This window comes from Thamnophis sirtalis, unplaced genomic scaffold (genome assembly GCF_051295495.1).
Source record: "Thamnophis sirtalis isolate CommonGarterSnake01/CBP01778 unplaced genomic scaffold, rThaSir2_p1.2 scaffold_5, whole genome shotgun sequence".
Taxonomy (NCBI): domain Eukaryota; kingdom Metazoa; phylum Chordata; class Lepidosauria; order Squamata; family Natricidae; genus Thamnophis; species Thamnophis sirtalis.
In genome coordinates, this window is record NW_028261385.1 from 539,674 (window position 1) to 556,480 (window position 16,807).

At 49.0% G+C, this 16,807-nt stretch overlaps 1 long non-coding RNA gene across 1 annotated transcript; it reads left to right on the forward strand.

Moving 5' to 3' along the window:
* Positions 1–1,459: 1,459 nt before the first annotated feature.
* LOC148045237 (uncharacterized) lies at positions 1,460–16,054 on the forward strand. The gene is made up of 2 exons (XR_015696818.1): positions 1,460–1,573; positions 15,918–16,054. It is a non-coding gene; the product is annotated as an uncharacterized LOC148045237 (long non-coding RNA).
* The last annotated feature ends 753 nt before the right edge of the window (positions 16,055–16,807 follow it).

Genomic DNA, 16,807 nt, shown 5'->3' on the forward strand with positions numbered 1-16,807 from the left:
TCCCTCTTCTTTGTGGCAACCTCTGAGATATTGGAACACTGCTATCCTGTCTCCCCTGGTCCTTCTCCTCACTAGACTAGCCATGCCTGGTTCCTGCAATCATTCTTCAGGTGAGGGATGGGCTGTGGAGTCCCTGGCGCGCTCTGAGCTTGATGGTTGCTGAATTCTGGGAGTTGAAGTCCACAGGTATACAGATATACAGATTAACAGAGTCGGAAGGGACCTTGTAGATCATCTAGTCCAACCACCTGCTCAAGCAGGAGACTCTACACCATTTCTGACCAATGGCAGTCCGCCCCTTCTTGAAAACCTCCTGTGATGGAGCCCCCACAACATCTGAAGGGAAAGTTTTCTCCCCCCCCCCACTTGTAAACCCTTCTCTCTTTTAATACTGATGATGTTACCTAGTTTGGTAATGAAACATCTGCAAAGAAACCACCAAGTTCAAGGACCACCATGGACTCTCCAGTCCTCCTCCTCCTCTCCACAAACCTCCCTCCTGTTCAGCACTGATAACGTTACATAGTAGGGTCATGAAACATCTGCAAGAAAATCACCAAGCTCAGAGAGCACCAAGGACTCCACAGTCCCCTTCCCCCTCTTCTTCCTCCTCCTCCCGTGCCTCCCTCCCCTTCTCCTTTCTCTTCATTCTCCTCCTTTTTCCTCCTCCTCCGTCCCCTCCCTTCTTCTTTCTCCTCCTCCTGCTCAACCCCTCTTTCTTCTACAGTGATGATGAAACGCGTGAAACAAACCCACCCAGTTTGTTATGACCCCACAGTCCTCCTCCTCCTCCTCCCCACAAACCCCTCTCCCTTCTAGCCCTGATGATGTTCCCTAGTTGGGTCGTGAGACATCTGCAAGGAAACCACCCAGCTCAGGGAGCACCAGGGACCCCCACAGTTCAACCCTGAGCTGCAAAGATCCACTTCCGTGCCTTCTTTGACCATTAACCCAACTGAAATCTCTCCCTCCAGAGTTCCACGTGGGGGGGCCTTCCCTCTTCACCCTGCCATGACCTGCCAACTTCTCCTGCCACCCTCTTGCCAACTTGACAAGGTGGGGGCTTTGTGGGCACACCTAACCAGACTTCCCTTCCGTGGAGCTTTCTGGCTGGCTGGTGCCCTGCTTGCCTCAACTTCCCTGGCCGTCACTCCAGGACTGCTGGAAGGGAGCCATGGCGGTGGCAGCCGGACTGGGGGGGTGGGTGGGGGTGGGGGGGCATTGTTTCAATTAATTGCACATGGAGCTCAACTAATGAAGAAATGGAGGCTTAGCACCGGTTCCTCAGAACGAGGCCTGCCAGTTATATATCCATGTCATTAGTTACAGAGGAAATGTGCTGTGTTTTTCTTTTTTAAAAAAAGGGGGGGGGACCAGAAAAAGAGACTGGAAAACAACTTCTGTTGCATAACTAACTTGCAGTGCAGATGTAAGTTAGCACACAGCTGGGCGAGGCGTCCTTGAGGCTAACCAGTCCCAGCTCAAACCTGGCCTGGCTCTGGCTCTCTTGAGTCAAATTGTTTCCCCAAGATTGTTACCAGGATTATGGCCTGTGGAATGAAAACCAATTCAGGTAACGGTTAGAGGCTTTGCAGGCTTGTTTTTGTTGGATCAATCCAGCTTTTTGTGACCTCCCAGTGGTGCTGCCCAATTCCACCCACCCTTCCCAGCCGCCAGGAGGATTCCAGCTAGAGATTATGGGCCACGAATGACCCACAGTTGGCTTAAGAATTTCTACTCTGGGAAGGCAGGAAGAGAATGTGGCCGCCTGGCGCCTAGGCTGGGCTTGTAACTGTGGGTCCTCGGTGCTTTTTTTTTCTTTGTAAATATATGTTTTATTAATGCGTTATTTTATATTCCATGTCTATCTGAACTTTCTCTATCTGGTGCTCCCTGAGCTGGGTGGTTTTCTTGATGACCTTTCATTACCCAACTAGGGAACGTCACCTGTGCAAGAAGGGAGTGGAGATTGTGAGAAGGGGGAGGAGGAGGAGGACTGTGGGGTCCTTGGTGCTCTCTGAGGTTGTTTCTTGGGGGTGTTTCTGCAGACATTTTATGACCCAGCTAGGTAATGTTTTCAGGGCTGGAAGGGAGTGGGGTTTGCAGAGGGCAGGAGAAGGAGGGGGAGGAGGAGGGGGGGGACTTTGGGGTCCTGGGTGCTCTCTGAGCTTGCTGGTTTTCTTGCAGAAGTTTCATGACCCAAGTAGGTAACTTCACCTGTGCAAGAAAGGATTGGAGTTTGCGGGGAGGGGGAGACGGAGGGCTCCTTATTGTTGTCCGAGCCTGGTGTTTATGGCGCAGACATTTCACGACCAAACTAGGTAACATCAGCAGCGGAAGAAGGGAGTGGGGTTTGCTCTCTCTTTATGAGTGTTGTTGTTTTCTTAGTGATTCCTTCATTAAGCTGTTATTAACTTTTCCATTGTTTGTCAGTAGTTCCTTGATTAGAGCGGTATTTATTTCTTGGTTGTTGGTCTACTGGTATTAATCTGGGTGTTAAATCTCTCTTTATCTGGGTGTTGATTGCTGCCGACAAGATATTTGGCTCTTTTAGCCTTTTTTTAACAGTCTCTTTGGAAAGACATGTAGATGTTGTTCATCTCTATGTGCCTGTTGATGGCTGACTTGTCTGAGTTCTTGGCGTCCAGGATTTCCTTTGCCTTTTGGGACTTGCAAGCATGGAGGCCTTGAAGAGGTTCTCCACCTGTCCTCTCCTTCCAAGATGGCCTGCCTGTATCTTCTTTGGCCACATCTTTGGGCTCCAACATCTAACCTTGCACAATGTGTCAATTCATGCTTTGTGGGCTCCCTTCCCTACCTGCACACCTGGATTCCTTCTCATCACCCCGACTAATGATGTCCAAGGGATATTGCAAACATCTGCCCAGCTTCGTGGAATCACCTCTGGTGCTCTATCTAAGACAGGGTGTGAAACTCGATTTCACGGAGGGTTGTGTGTTGACCTTGGGTAGTATGTGGCCAGCTTGACGTCACTCATGTTGTGGGGGACCTGTGGTGGCCCAAGTGCTCTGCCAGCGAAAACGGGCTCCCGATCTCCGTTTTCGGCTGGGGTGGCCTTCTGCAACCCTCCACCAGCCCTCCCGAGCTCCGTTTTTCGGCTGTCAGAGGCACTGCAGGCTGGTCCTTCGTGGTTTCCGGGATGGCCCCATGGGAAAGACGTAAGCACCCTGCAAAGCTGGCTGAGGAACTCTGGAAGTTGAAGTCCACAGGTCTTAAAGTTGCCAAGGTTGGAGACCACTGCTCTAGGAGATCTGAGAGACCTCCCCATCGATCTGCCCAACTGGATCCTTCCAGAGCCTCCCTGGCTATCCCAGGACGTTGCAAATGAGACTTTGGCCTGGCAATTAAAAGAAAAAACAAAACCGGGCCCATGTCTGAAGAGCCGAAGAGGCTTTCTGAGCCCGGAGGAGGTCTATTCCGAAGCTTCTAATGGCTTTCAAAAAAGCCCTTCAGAAGGGAACGCTTCATTTGCCTCGCCTGCAATTATTATCCACGCACCACGGACCTTCTCTGCCTTTAATGTTTGCTCAGGGCTATTTTGTGCATTTCGGAGCCTGGACTCAGAAGTTCCGCCTGGGACAATGCTCCAGATGCCCCCCACCCACACCGCCCGCCTCTCTGGATGCTGGAAGGCCCTGGAAGGACTGGCTCGTCGCCCAGACCTTCGAGGGGGGGGGAAGCCCCCGTTGAAAGATGCGGCTTATCTCTTTTGTTCCTGGCTGGTTTGTTTTTTTTGGTCAGCTTCATTCTTCCCGGTTGCCTATTGTTGTGTGTGTGTGTGTGTGTGTGTGTGTGTCTGCGTTTTCTCCTGTTTTGAACTAATTTTTATCTATAACTGCCGAGAATTGTCGGAGTCGGGCAGCAGATACACTTAATAAATCACCATCTCCTTGAGTTGGAATGGCTCCCCCAGGACTCCGCTCTGCCTGACCCACCTCGGCCGTCGGGAAGGAAGCGGAGCGTTAACCCTTTGAGGGACCCACAATCCGGCACACAGGCCTGCTTGAGGGACACCTGTTTTCTTAGCCAGCAGAAGAGCTTGGAGAGCCAGAAGGCAGAGGAGGGTGGGACTACAAGACCCCCACAAGACCTCTCCTCCTAGCTCTATTATTCTCTTACTCTGATCATTAAAGAAGGAGCCAGCAAAGAATTAAGGAGAAGCTTCCGGACCGTAGGAGACTTATTTATAGGAGGGGCTTGGCTCCAGAGGTTGTGGCTGCTCCGTCACTGGGAGTCTCCAAGAAGAGATTGGATTGCCTGGGCAGGCATAGCGTCCCCTGCTGGAACAAGGGGACGGACTACAGGACCTCCAAGGCAGGAGACGGGTTGCCAATGTTTTTACTACCGGTTCAGGCATGCGCACTTGAGCATGCACAGAAGCCTCTGGGCAGGTGGGTGGAGCCTCCTGCCACCACTACCACCGGTTCGCCAGATCCGGGCCAAACCAGGAGCAACGCACCTCTGCTCCAAGGTCCCAGGGGCAGGGTGCTACAGGTTCGCTCAGGTTTGGGAGAACCCGTAGATAACGTTATGGCCAGTTCGGAGAACCTCCAAGTCAGGGGTGGGTTCCGGATTCTTTTACTGCCGGTTCACTCAGGGATGTGCTTCGCATGTGCGCTTGATGCGCCCTGCGCGCGCATGCCCAGAAGTTAAAAAACCCAAGAGGGTGGTGTCTACAGCACCACCTATAGAACCAGTTCGGGTGTCTGCACGGCTGAGGTACTAGCTACTCGGCCGAACCAGGCCGAACTGGTAGGAACCCACCTATCCTCCAAATCCCACCCCTGTCTGGCCCCTCCCCCTGCCCCTCCCAGGAGTCTCCCCACAGCCCATTTTGGATGCGAGGTAAGTGTAGGGCCAGTGTGGAGGTTCCTGGAAGTTCCAGAAGGGCGGAAATGGGCCCATTTCTGGCCTCCAAAACCTGGGGGAAGCGGTTTTTGCCCACCCAGAGGCTCGGGGAAAGTCTCTGAAGCCTGGGGAAGGTGAAAACGCCCCCCCCCCCGGCTGTGGTGCAGGAGGCCAGCTAGGCCACGCCCACCATGACCACATCCATCCAGCAAGCGGGCAGAGAACCTGTTGCTGAAATTTTTGAAGCCCCCCACCCCCCTGCAAGGTCCCTTCCAAATCGGTTATTCTCTTATTTCTAACGATGAAAACAATCAACCAGTGGAATGGTTCCCTACAGAAGTTGTGGCTGCTCCATCACTGGAGGTTTTGAAGAAGAGGCTGGACAGCAATTCATCTGGAATGGTCGAGGGTCTCCTGCTTTGGCAGGGGGTTGGACTAGAAGACCTCCAAGGTCCCTCCCATCCCTAGGATTCCATCATTCCACAATGCACCCAGAGATAGTTCAGTGGAGGCTTTGAGGAATACCCACCGGAGGGGTCCTCATAGAGACACAGTCCAGATGTGCTGTTCCACAGGTGCGTTTGGCTTCAACAGGGGAAAGGACGACTCGAGGGACTGGGCTTCTGGGTCGCATCACCAGCAGTGTCTTCTCAAACACAAAAGGACAAAGGGCCATTTCTCCTAGCATCACCCAACAGGAACAAATTTAACAGATTTCTAATCTGTTCTTCTCTGTGTTCATCACCAAGAAGTTTCCATATACTTATTTATCCATTTATTCACATTATCCATATCCACATTTGAAAAGCATTAAAACTACTTAAGCAGGGGATTGGACTAGAAGATCTCCGAGGTCCCCTCCAACTCTGTTATTCTGTTAATTAATCGGTGGAATGGAAATTGCCTCCAGATGTGGTGGGTGCTCCCTCCCTGGAGGTTTTCAAGGAAAGATGGGACAGCTCTTTGTCTGGAATGATTTCGGGCTGGCAAACCTTGGACAGCTTTTATCTATAACTGCTGAGGATTGTTGGGCTCTTCCGGTTTCCAGTGCACGCATGCGTGCCGGCTACCTGGTCTTCCAGTTTCTGACACGCATGTACACGCAAAGACCAGCTGGCCGGCGTGCATGCGTACACCGGAAATCGGAAGAGCAGCCCCTGGTGCACATGAGACCAGCTGGCCGGCATGCCGGGACCTGGAAGAGCAATGGGCAACGGTTGCATTCTGTCACATGTGCCATAGATTCGCCATCATGGATTTAGGGTGCCCTGCTTGAGCAGGGGGTTGGACTAATAGAATAACAGATTTGGAAGGGACCTTGGAGGTCTTCTAGTCCAGCCCCCTGCTCAAGCCGGAAGACCCTCTGCAGTCCAGTCTCTTCTTAACAACCTCCAGTGACGGAGCAGCCACAACCTCTGGAGGGAAGTCGTTCCACTGATTAATTGTTCAAACTATCAATAAATTTCTCCTCGGTTCCAGGTTGCTTCCCTCCTTCATTAGTTTCCACCCATTGCTTCTTCTTCTTCTGCCTTCAGGTGCTCTGGAGAACAGATGGACCCCTCCTCTTCTTTGGGGCAGCCCCTCAAACACTGGAATACTGTTATCCTGTCCTTCTTTTGACTAGACTAGCAAACCCAATTCCAGCCACTGTTCTTCCTGTGTTTTTAGCCTTTCAGCCTCCTGATCCTCTTCGTTGCTCTTCTCTGCCCAATTCCCAGAGTCTCAGGGTCAGCCTCTGCATCGCTTGCTTGTTATCGGCTGCCATAGTAACGGGGAGGCAGGAGGCTTGTGGTATTTGGGAGGGGAATTGTGCTGGTGGAGATGTCTCCAAGAAGGAGCTTTGTTCTCACCATCTTCTGCGCATGCTGAATAGCAATAGCAGTTAGACTTCCAGCCCTCTCTAAGCAGTTTACAGAGTCAGCATATCGCCCCCAACAACAATCCGGGTCCTCATTTCACCCACCTCGGAAGGATGGAAGGCTGAGTCAACCTTGAGCCTGGTGGGATTTGAACTGCTGAACTGCAGATAACAGTCAGCTGAAGTGGCCTGCAGTGCTGCACTCTAACCACTGCACACCCTCGGCTCTTGAAGGCTCAAGAGTTTGAGTCTGGTCAAGGCCAACCGTCTCTGCATACCAGCTGGATGAGGCCACCTGAAGATGCGCCCCACATGACCCCCTTGTGGGATGGAGATTGGACATTTAGGGTAACTGCAGGGAGGGATTTGGGTAAACGTTTGATATGTACAAGTTCACACTTTTTTTGCTTCAAATCCTGCTTCACTTTTGCTATTCTCATATCCAGTCAAAGTACCTTTTCTCTCATGAAATGGAGTTGGGGGTTTTCTTTGGTGGGTGTTGAATGAGGCACGCCTGACACTCAACATCTTTTTTATATTCTGGCGGCCCAAAATTGGATGCCGCATTCCAAGGGTAGACTAGAAGACCTCCAAGGTCCCTTCCAGCTCTGTTATTTCTGTTGTTGGGCAAAAGTTGGCTTCCCCAGAGATGCCGCTTGGCCGAGGCCTTCTCCGTTTGCAGAGAAGCGAGAAGGAAGGCGGTGGGGCTTGGAGCCGCAGTGACCCTGGCCGCAATGGGAACTTGCTGCGGGGGCCGTCTTCCTGCGTCCACTCTCAGCTGTCAGGAGAAGCCGGCCAGAGCTTGAAGTCGCCACCACAAAGCTTTCTGGCAGGAGGAAGGACGGTCCGTCCACAGTTGGCAGCACCTTAAAAGGAGCCTCTGCAAGTGGAAAGGAGAGAGAATTCAGCTGGGGGGGGGGGAGAGGAGATGGGTTGGTGGGTGAGCAGGAGTGTAGTTCTTATTTTTTCCCCCAAAAAAGACAATTTGTGGCCAAACAGGTTTCCAGGGAGGGAGAGGGAAGAGGGCAGCCTCCAGAAAGAAAAAGAAGTATGGGGAAAGGGGGAGAAGAAAGAAAAGAATTTAAACTGGGATTTTTGAGACCCCCAAGAGAAAACAGTTAAAAGAGGAAGGGAAAAAGAACTACATTAGTAGACTAAAGAGAATAGTAGTAAGATGGTTATGGTTATGTAACTAATAAAGAAATAAAGAAATGATAGCACATTGTTTATGGTAGAAAAGAATTGAAAGAAAGGCTCCCTGTGCTTAAACTGAATTAGAGGATGTATATATGCTGCTTATTATAGCAAAATAGACCAATGGAGAAAAACAAGAAAGGGAAATTCGGTGTAACTTTGAAGGGGCAAAGGAGGATATTCTTTATGTATTGAGAAAAAAAATAACTATAAAGATGAAAAATAATGGAAGGGAATAATTTGGCAGAAAGTGAAAGTGAAACTATGATGTAAAAATGAGGGGGTGTAAAAGAAAGGATCCAGATAACGCTTTGTTCCTAGAATATGGAGAGTTTGCATTAAAAAATAAAAATAAAAGATGGTGGTGGCCCAGGATGGAAGCTGGATTGGCCCAGAAGGAAGAGGCAGCCTTTCAATTGCTCCACCGTGGAGGCTCTGGTGACTTCTCCGACTTGTGGCCGTCCGGGGTCAGGGAGGAGGGTCTGGGCTGACCCCGTGGTGAGGGTCAGGGCCAGAGGGGAAGGTCCAGAATGGTTTGGCTGCTCCCAGGGACAGAAACGCTCCTTCTGAGCCTCCGAGCGGGAAATGGAGGGGCGAGGACCAAGCGCTTCTCCCTCCCCATGGCCTCCATCATGAAAATGGAGGGTTTCCACTGGACTTTCCCAATCAGCTCCCCTGGTTGGAGGCACCGGACTGGCCGTTGGCGCAGTCTCCCCCCCTCTCCCCTCCCTCTCTCTCCCCCCCTCTCCCTTTCTCCCCCCTCTCTTTCTCTCTCAATCTCTCTCTCCCTCCCCATTCTCTGTCTCTCTGTCTCTCTCCTTCTCTCTTTCTCTCTCTCCCTCCATCTCCCTCTTTTGCCTGTCTCTGCCCCCTCTCTCTTTCTCTCCCCCTCTCCCTATTTCGCCTGTCTCTCTCACATTGTCTCTCCCCCTCTCTCAGTCCCTCTGTCTCTCTCTCTCTCTGCTCTCTCTTCCTCTCCCCCTCTCACTCTGTCTCTCCCCCATCACCCTCCTCTCCCTCATTTGCCTGTCTCTCCCTCCCTCCTTCCTCCTCTCCTTCCCACTCTCTCCCTCCACCCCTCAGTCTCTCTCTCTCTCTCCCCCTCTCTGAGTCTCTGTGTCACTCTCGCTCTCTGCTCTCTCTCCCCCCCTCTCCCTCCCTCCCCCTCTCTGTCTCCTCTCTTTCTATCTTTCTCTCTGTGTGTCTTTCTGTCTCTCTCTCTCTGTTTCTCCTTTCTTTGCCTCTCTCTCTCCCTCCCTCTTTCCCTTTCCCTCTCTCAATCTCTCTCCTCTCTCCTCTCCCTCTCCTTCCTTTCCCTCTCTCTCTTTCCCTTTCTCTCGCTCCATCTCTCTCTCTGTCTCCTCTCTTTCCCTCTCTCTCTCTCTCTCTCTCTCTCTCTCTTTCTCTCTTTCTCTCTCTGTCTCTGTCTCTCTCTCTCTCTCTCTCTCTCTCTCCCCTTTGGACCATTTCATTGGGGCTGCTTTTGACCACCGTCTGCCCCCATGGCTCTTATGCGGGGTGTCAAATGAGATCTGGGCCCCTCTTGTGAGGGTTTGGTGCCTGACATGAAGCTCTTCCCTTGGAAAAGGACCTCAAAGGGGGGAAAGGAAGAGGAAGAGGCTAGGAGTCCTTTTTTCCACGGAGAAAGGAGGCTCTGGCGGATCTTCTAATAAGGGCTGAACTGAAAATCCAGGCCTGCTGGCACTGGCTCCCCAGTTTCCGTACAGGGTGGTCCAAGAGCCCAGATGCTCCTGCTGGCCTCACGCCTCTCCCTGATTTCCCTCCTCCTCCTCCTCCCGTCTTCTTTCTTCTCCTTCCTCCTTTCTTTCCTCCTCCTTTCTCTTCTCTGAAACTTACAAATTTATGGACCTGTTATTAAACTTAGGAAGTTCCAACTCTGTTATTGTGTTATTCTTAAATATTTTCCACTCCAACCTCCACCCCCACCCCCGGATTTCTACCGCTGAGTTCTCTTGCCAGGCAAGGATCAGCCAAGGATCCTTTTTCAAACCCCAAGGAGGAGAATATTTATGGGGCGAAGGATTTGAGAGTTTCAGCTACTTGGAGGCTGAATTCCTCGAAGGGGAGGGGAATGAGGGAAGAATCTAGGCTACAGGAACAAGGGAAGGAAGGAAGGAGAGTCAGGAAGGAAGGGAGGGGGTGGGAGGGAGGGAGGAAGGAAGGAGAGTGAGAGGAAGGAAGGAGGGGGAGGAAGGAAGGGAGGGAGGGAGGAAGGAAGAAGAGTGAGAGGAAGAAAGGAGGGAAGGAAGGGAGAGTCAGGAAGGGAGGAAGGGAAGGAGGGAGGAAGGAGAGTCAGGTAGGAAAAGAGGGGGAGAGAGGGAAGAAGGAAAGAGAGGGAAAGAAGGAAGGGAGGAAGGAAGGAAGGAAGGAAAGAGAGAGTGAGAGGAAGGGAGGGAGGGAGGAAAGAGAGTGAGAGGATTTGGGAGTTTCAGCTACTTGGAGGCTGAATTCCTCGAAGGGGAGGGGAATTAGGAAAGCATCTAGGCTACAGGAACAAGGGAAGGAAGGAAGGAGAGTCAGGAAGGAAGGGAGGGGGTGGGAGGGAGGGAGGAAGGAAGGAGAGTGAGAGGAAGGAAGGAGGGGGAGGAAGGAAGGGAGGGAGGGAGGAAGGAAGAAGAGTGAGAGGAAGAAAGGAGGGAAGGAAGGGAGAGTCAGGAAGGGAGGAAGGGAAGGAGGGAGGAAGGAGAGTCAGGTAGGAAAAGAGGGGGAGAGAGGGAAGAAGGAAAGAGAGGGAAAGAAGGAAGGGAGGAAGGGAGGAAAGAGAGAGTGAGAGGAAGGGAGGGAGGGAGGAAAGAGAGTGAGAGGAAGGAAGGAGGGAAGGAAGGGAGGAAGGAAGGAAGGAGAGTCAGGAAGGAAGGGATCGTATTCCCTTTGGATCCTAGGCAGGTTGGAGAAGGACCCCCTTCCACCTCTTCCTCCCAGTCATGAACGGACAGGCCATAGAGTAGAAGATCCAGGATTGGGTCCGTATGATAACTCTTAATCCCCTTGGTCTGCACTTCTCCAGAACAATTTTTGAGCCAACCTTGCATTCCCTTATTCAACCAAGCAGCCCACCAGTTTGACCTGAGTCAGGGGTCTTCAAACCTGGCAACTTTGAGACTTGTGGACTTCAACTCCCAGAATTCCCCAGCCAGCATGGCGTTGGAGTGAAATGCTGTGGACATACAGCTGTGTGAAAAAGTCCTGCACGCTTTCAGTTTTAAGCTGTAACTACATGTTTAATAAACTTTTCACTCACAGAAACCACGTGAAGTTAGTACTATGATGAAAATTTATCTAGTCGGATGGAGATGCATAATTTTTATTAATATAACCAAAATCTTTTTAAGGTTTTGAGTGAGTTTATGTGCTAAAACAAACACAACTTGAATTTTTGATAATGTTAGGATCGAAAGTAGCCAATCAGCAGCGAGCTCTGCCTGACCAATCAAAATCCACAGAGGCTAAATCTATGAACCAATCAATGTTGTCATGCTCTCTGACTATAAATAGGCATGAAAAGCATTGAGGAATTTAATTTGGCTCTGGCGGTGGGCAAGGATGAAGCCCTTTGCTCTCACCAGTATCGCTTCATGGCGCTTCATGAAGAGGGTCACTCCTGTGCAGAAATAGCCCAGAGAAATGCCATCACACCACAGTGTGCAGAGTGGTTGAAAAATGCCAAATAGTTGGTTCAGTGGATGACGGGCTCCGCTCTGGAACACCAAGGAAGTCAAAAAAACGGCAGGATCGGACTCTGCAACGCATTTCAACGGCTGACAGGAAGCTCACCTCACCTCCGATTACAAGAACTTGGGGGTGAAAGATGTGATGTCAAAGTGTGCACAAGCAGAGTGCATGGCAGGCTGCTTGCCAGAGGGCTCAAAGGCTGCAGGGCTCGGAGTAAACGTTTGCTCACAGATGCTCACCGCTCTCGTCGACATGCGTGGGCCAAGAAGCATTCCAAGTGGACCAACGAACAGTGGGCCAAGGTCATCTTCAGTGACAAGAGCGATTTCTACTTGACTGGGAATCAGTGCAATAAGTATGTCAGAAGATTCCCAGCTGAAGAATTTAGGCCGTCCTGCCTGGATCTCTCTGTGAAGCATCCGCTGCATGTGATGATCTGGGGCCGTATCGCTGCTTCTTCTGGCATTGGGCGGACACAAATCGTGCAGGGAATCATGAGTTCCAAGCAGGATGTTGAAGTCCTGGAAAAGACCAGGCTTCCTTCAGCTCAGCAACTTGTAGGGAAGGACTTTTACTTGCCAAGTCCCTCCAGCAGTGGATGAAGAAGCCTGGCGTTCGACTCCTGGATTGGCCAGCTCAGAGCCCGGATTTGAACCCAATTGAGAACTTGTGGGCCAAGATTGGTTACGAAAGAAGCAAGAAGCATCCAAAGACCAAGCAGGAGCTGATTGGATCCATTATTGCAGCCTGGCACCACATTGTCACCAAAGATCACGTGGAAAGGCTTATACAGTCTATGCCGAAGCGATGCCGCCTGGTGATAAGCAATAAGGGCTGGCCAATTTCATATTAGTAATAGCAATAGCAATAGCAGTTAGACTCATATACCGCTTCATAGGGCTTTCAGCCCTCTCTAAGCGGTTTACAGAGTCAGCATATCGCCCCCACAGTCTGGGTCCTCATGTTTGATTACCTAAACAGTCCTTTTCAGGGCCACAAACAATAAAAATGTTAACAAAACACTAAGATCGGCCTTAGTAATTGCAACAGGTATCCCACTGAGCATGCATCTGTTTTCATAGTCATTGTAGGCATGCAAGAAAATCCACAATCCCCATCCAAACAGCACCAAATTGCAAAAAGCTTATGCTTTCCACTCAAAAACCACCAGCATTTATTTAAATATAACAATACTTGCATAGCAGTTAGCATAAAATACCATAAAATCAACGGCCTATCCAAAAAATGTCATAAACCGTAAAGTGTGCAGGACTTTTTCACACAGGTATAGTATAGTATAGCGAATGCAAGGCATTTGATAAAGTAGATCACAACCTACTTCTTAGTAAGTTAGAAAAATGTGGGATAGACAGCATCACCACCAGATGGATTTGTAAGTGGCTGACAAACTGTACTCAGTGAGTAGCCCTTAATGGAACTGCTTCCACATGGAGAGAAGTAAGCAGGGGTTACCACAAGGTTAGACCCAGGGCTCTTCAATATCTTCATAAACAACTTAGATGAGGGAGTAGAAGGGGAACTTACCAAATTTGCAGATGATACTAAGCTGGCAGGAGTAGCTAACATCCTAGAAGACAGGCTGAAGATCCAGATGGATCTTGAGAGACTCAAACACTGGGCCCTATCTAACAAAAAGAGATTCAGTGTAGAGGGAAGTGAAGTCTTCCACTTAGGCACAGAATAGTTGAAACTGGCTTAATAGCAGTAGCTGTGAGTGGGATCTTGGGAGCCCCCAGTGAACTTCAACATTTAAGTGTGTGGCAGAAGCAACCCAAAAAAGGCCAATGCAATTGAGGATTGCATGAACAGAGGGATTGAATGAAGATCACAAAGCCTTAGTAAGGCCACACCTAGAATATGGCATCCAGTTTTGGTCACCACACCAGGGGTGAAATCCTCACGGTTCGGCCCAGTGTAGCCAAACTAGGAGGGGGGATTGTCTTTGGTTCTGCAAAATAAAGCTGAGTTGTGCGATTATCCAAAGCTTTTTTTTTAACTTTTAAAAGCACTTTCTCCCTGCCGGTTCAGGGGAAAATGCGTTAAAAAGTGGTGGTGGAGTGCTGCGAAAGAGAGAGAGAGAGAGAAAGAGGGAGGGAGGGATGGAAGGAAAAAGGAGAGGGAGGGAGGAGCACAAGCCTGGCACTAGATGCAGCTTCAGAGGATACCTTGAAAGAGCACAGCAATCCAGGGTTGGAAGAGACCTGGAGGTCATCTAGTCCAACCCCCTGCTCCAGCAGGACATTGTTAAAGCGAGTTACTGTCTTTTGACAACCCCCCCAGTCACATGACTACATATCCACGCCCACCCAGTCACATGACCCTCACCAAGCCACGTCCACAGAACCAGTAAGGAAAAAAAAATAGATTTCACCACTGCTCCACACTATAAAAAAAGATGTTGAGACTCTAGAAGAGCAACAAGGAGGATTAGAGGACTGGAGACTAAAATATATGAAGAACAGTTGCAGGAACTGGGGATGTCTAGTTTAATGAAAAGAAGGACTAGGGGAGACTTGATAGCCGTCTTCCAATATCTCAGGGGCTGCCACAAAGAAGAGGGAGTCAATCCATTCTCGAAAGCACCTGAGGGCAGAACAAGAAGCAATGGGTGGGAACTAATCAAGGAGAGAAGCAACTTAGAACTGAGGAGGAATTTCCTTACAGTTAGAACAATTAACCAGTGGAACTGTGAATCTCCAGACGTTCTGGGTGCTCCATCACTGGAGGATTTCAAGAAGAGATTGGACAGCCACCTGTCTGAAATGGTATAGGGCTGTGATGGCGAACCTATGGCATGCGTGCCACAAGTGGCACACGGAGCCATTTGTCAGGGCACACAAGGCATTGCCCTGTCAGCTGGCCAGTGCGTATGCGCACGCTGGCGAGCTGACTTCAGTCTTCTTTTGAGGCCGTTTTTTGCTCTCCGGAGCCTTCCCTGAAGCCTCCAGAGCGTGAAAAACCAGGCCCCTACGGGAAAACTGGAAGTTCGGGAACTTACTTCCAGTTTGATCGTAGGACCGGTTTTAGCCCTCCGGAGCCTTCAGGGAAGCCTCCGGAAGGTCCCCGAAGACTCCGGAGGACGAAAAACGGCCCTACAGACAAACTGGAAGTCGCTTCCGGTTGCTCGTAGGGTTGTTTTTTTTTTTTCATTTTATGTTAATGGTATTAGTAATTTCATTTCAATAGACATCTTTAATTTTAACATATATCCTCCATTTTTTAAAAAAAGAAAAGTATACATAAATAGCAATTATATTTTTAACCCCCCCCCCAAACTTATTTGGACCTGGTTACAATTCCCAGGGGATGGGTAATCTTGAGTTGGCTGGGAGCAGATCCCATTCTAAGGTGATCTGGATCTAGCTTTCGTTTCTTCTGTGTGTCTTTGAAAAAGAACAAAAGCGGAGGGCATTGTTTGGGCCACATTAACCAGCGAGGAATTCCATTATTTCAGAGAGCTGATTAAAAACTTTAGAAAAACATGAAAAAAGGACAGAGAGAAGATTTACATCAAAAAGAAAAAGAAAAAAGAGGGAGGGATGAATATTTAAAACTAGAAGAACGGCAGGGAAGGATTGGAAAATACAGTTAGCAAAATTGGCAACGCTCCATCCAAATTAATCCTGAAACGCGAGAAAAACAAGACAATGGTTTATTTGAACGCAACACAATTATGCAGAAGAAAACAGCCAATAAAGCTCGGAGACACAAGATAACAAGATAAGTAAGAATAACCCGAGGAAGAGCGTTCCCAGAGGAACAAAAGGCAGGGGGTGGGAGGAGGGGGGGGAAAGTGGCACCTTTTATTTATTTATTTAGGAGCCGTGCAACTTTCTCCAAATTGGCGGCTTCTATTATGTATGTTAGTGATGGGTGATAAAAATTGTACAGTGCCGCCGCTGTAGAACAACACAGTTCTGAAGAGTTATAGTTATTAGTCACTGGGACGGGAAAAGGAACAAGAAACAATTTAGATGGCAAAGATAAATAGGTAAGAATAAAGTACTTAGAGAAATCTCACATTATATGGTGGAGGAGTTAAGGGATTATTTGAATCAAATTGTTCGAGAAAGGATGAAACAGCTCTCAGACTTTGGGGAAGACTTCTGACATTTCTAGCAATGAGACAAGAGAGAGAGAGGGAAAAAAAACACCATTTATTTCTGACCTTGTACCAGAAATAATGAGGAAATCTGAAGCCGTACAGTGTGTAATTATAATTTCATGCCGAAAGAAAATCAGTTATTGCCGTGGTTTCTAATGCAAATTAATTATTTTTCAGCCTTTTGTCTACGACTCAGAAAGAAAAGAAAGAGCTTTTTGGAACCACCTCGGGACAAAATGACCTGCGTAGATCAGCTTGACCGGAAAGATACCCACCAAAATGAAGAAAAATAAAAAAAAAAGTTTTGTAGGCGATGAATATTGCATAATATTTCTTTCTTCCTCTTTTTATTTCCTGAAGAAGTTCTTTTTTTAAAAAAATCCAGCTTTTAAATAAAAATGCAAAGTAATATTGTTTTGAAAAAGAGAACCGAATAATCCCCTTTTCTCCAAGGGAAACGAAGCCTTCGTCTCTGAAAATCCTGAAACAATTATTTCGTTCCCGCAAGGGGCTCCGGTCTTCTCCTGGCTGCCCCTTCGCCTGACCTCAGCCATGGAGTCATCTTCCTCTCCCAGGACGGTTTGGCAGCCAGCGGGACGATCGGGCAACATCCCGCCTGCCAGGATGTCGGGTTAAATTGATTGTGACCATTTTAGCCGCTTATTGTGGTTCAAATCTAAGGAAGATCTTCTGAATGGTAAGATCTGCACACAGTGGAAGGCTCTTCCCAGGGAGATTTGGGGTTCTCCATACTCTGGAATGGAGAAGAGTAGAGTAGAGTAGAAAATGGAATAGAATAGAATAGAATAGAGAATGGAGTAGAGTAGAGTAGAGTAGAGTAGAGTAGAGTAGAGTAGAGTAGAGTAGAGTAGAGTAGAATAGAATAGAGAATGGAATGGAGTAGAGTAGAATAGAATAGAATAGAATAGAAAATGGAGTGGAGTGGAGTGGAGTAGAGTAGAATAGAGTAGAGTAGAGTAGAAAATGGAATAGAATAGAATAGACTAGAGAATGGAATGGAGTAGAGTAGAATAGAATAGAATAGAATAGAGAATGGAGTAGAGTAG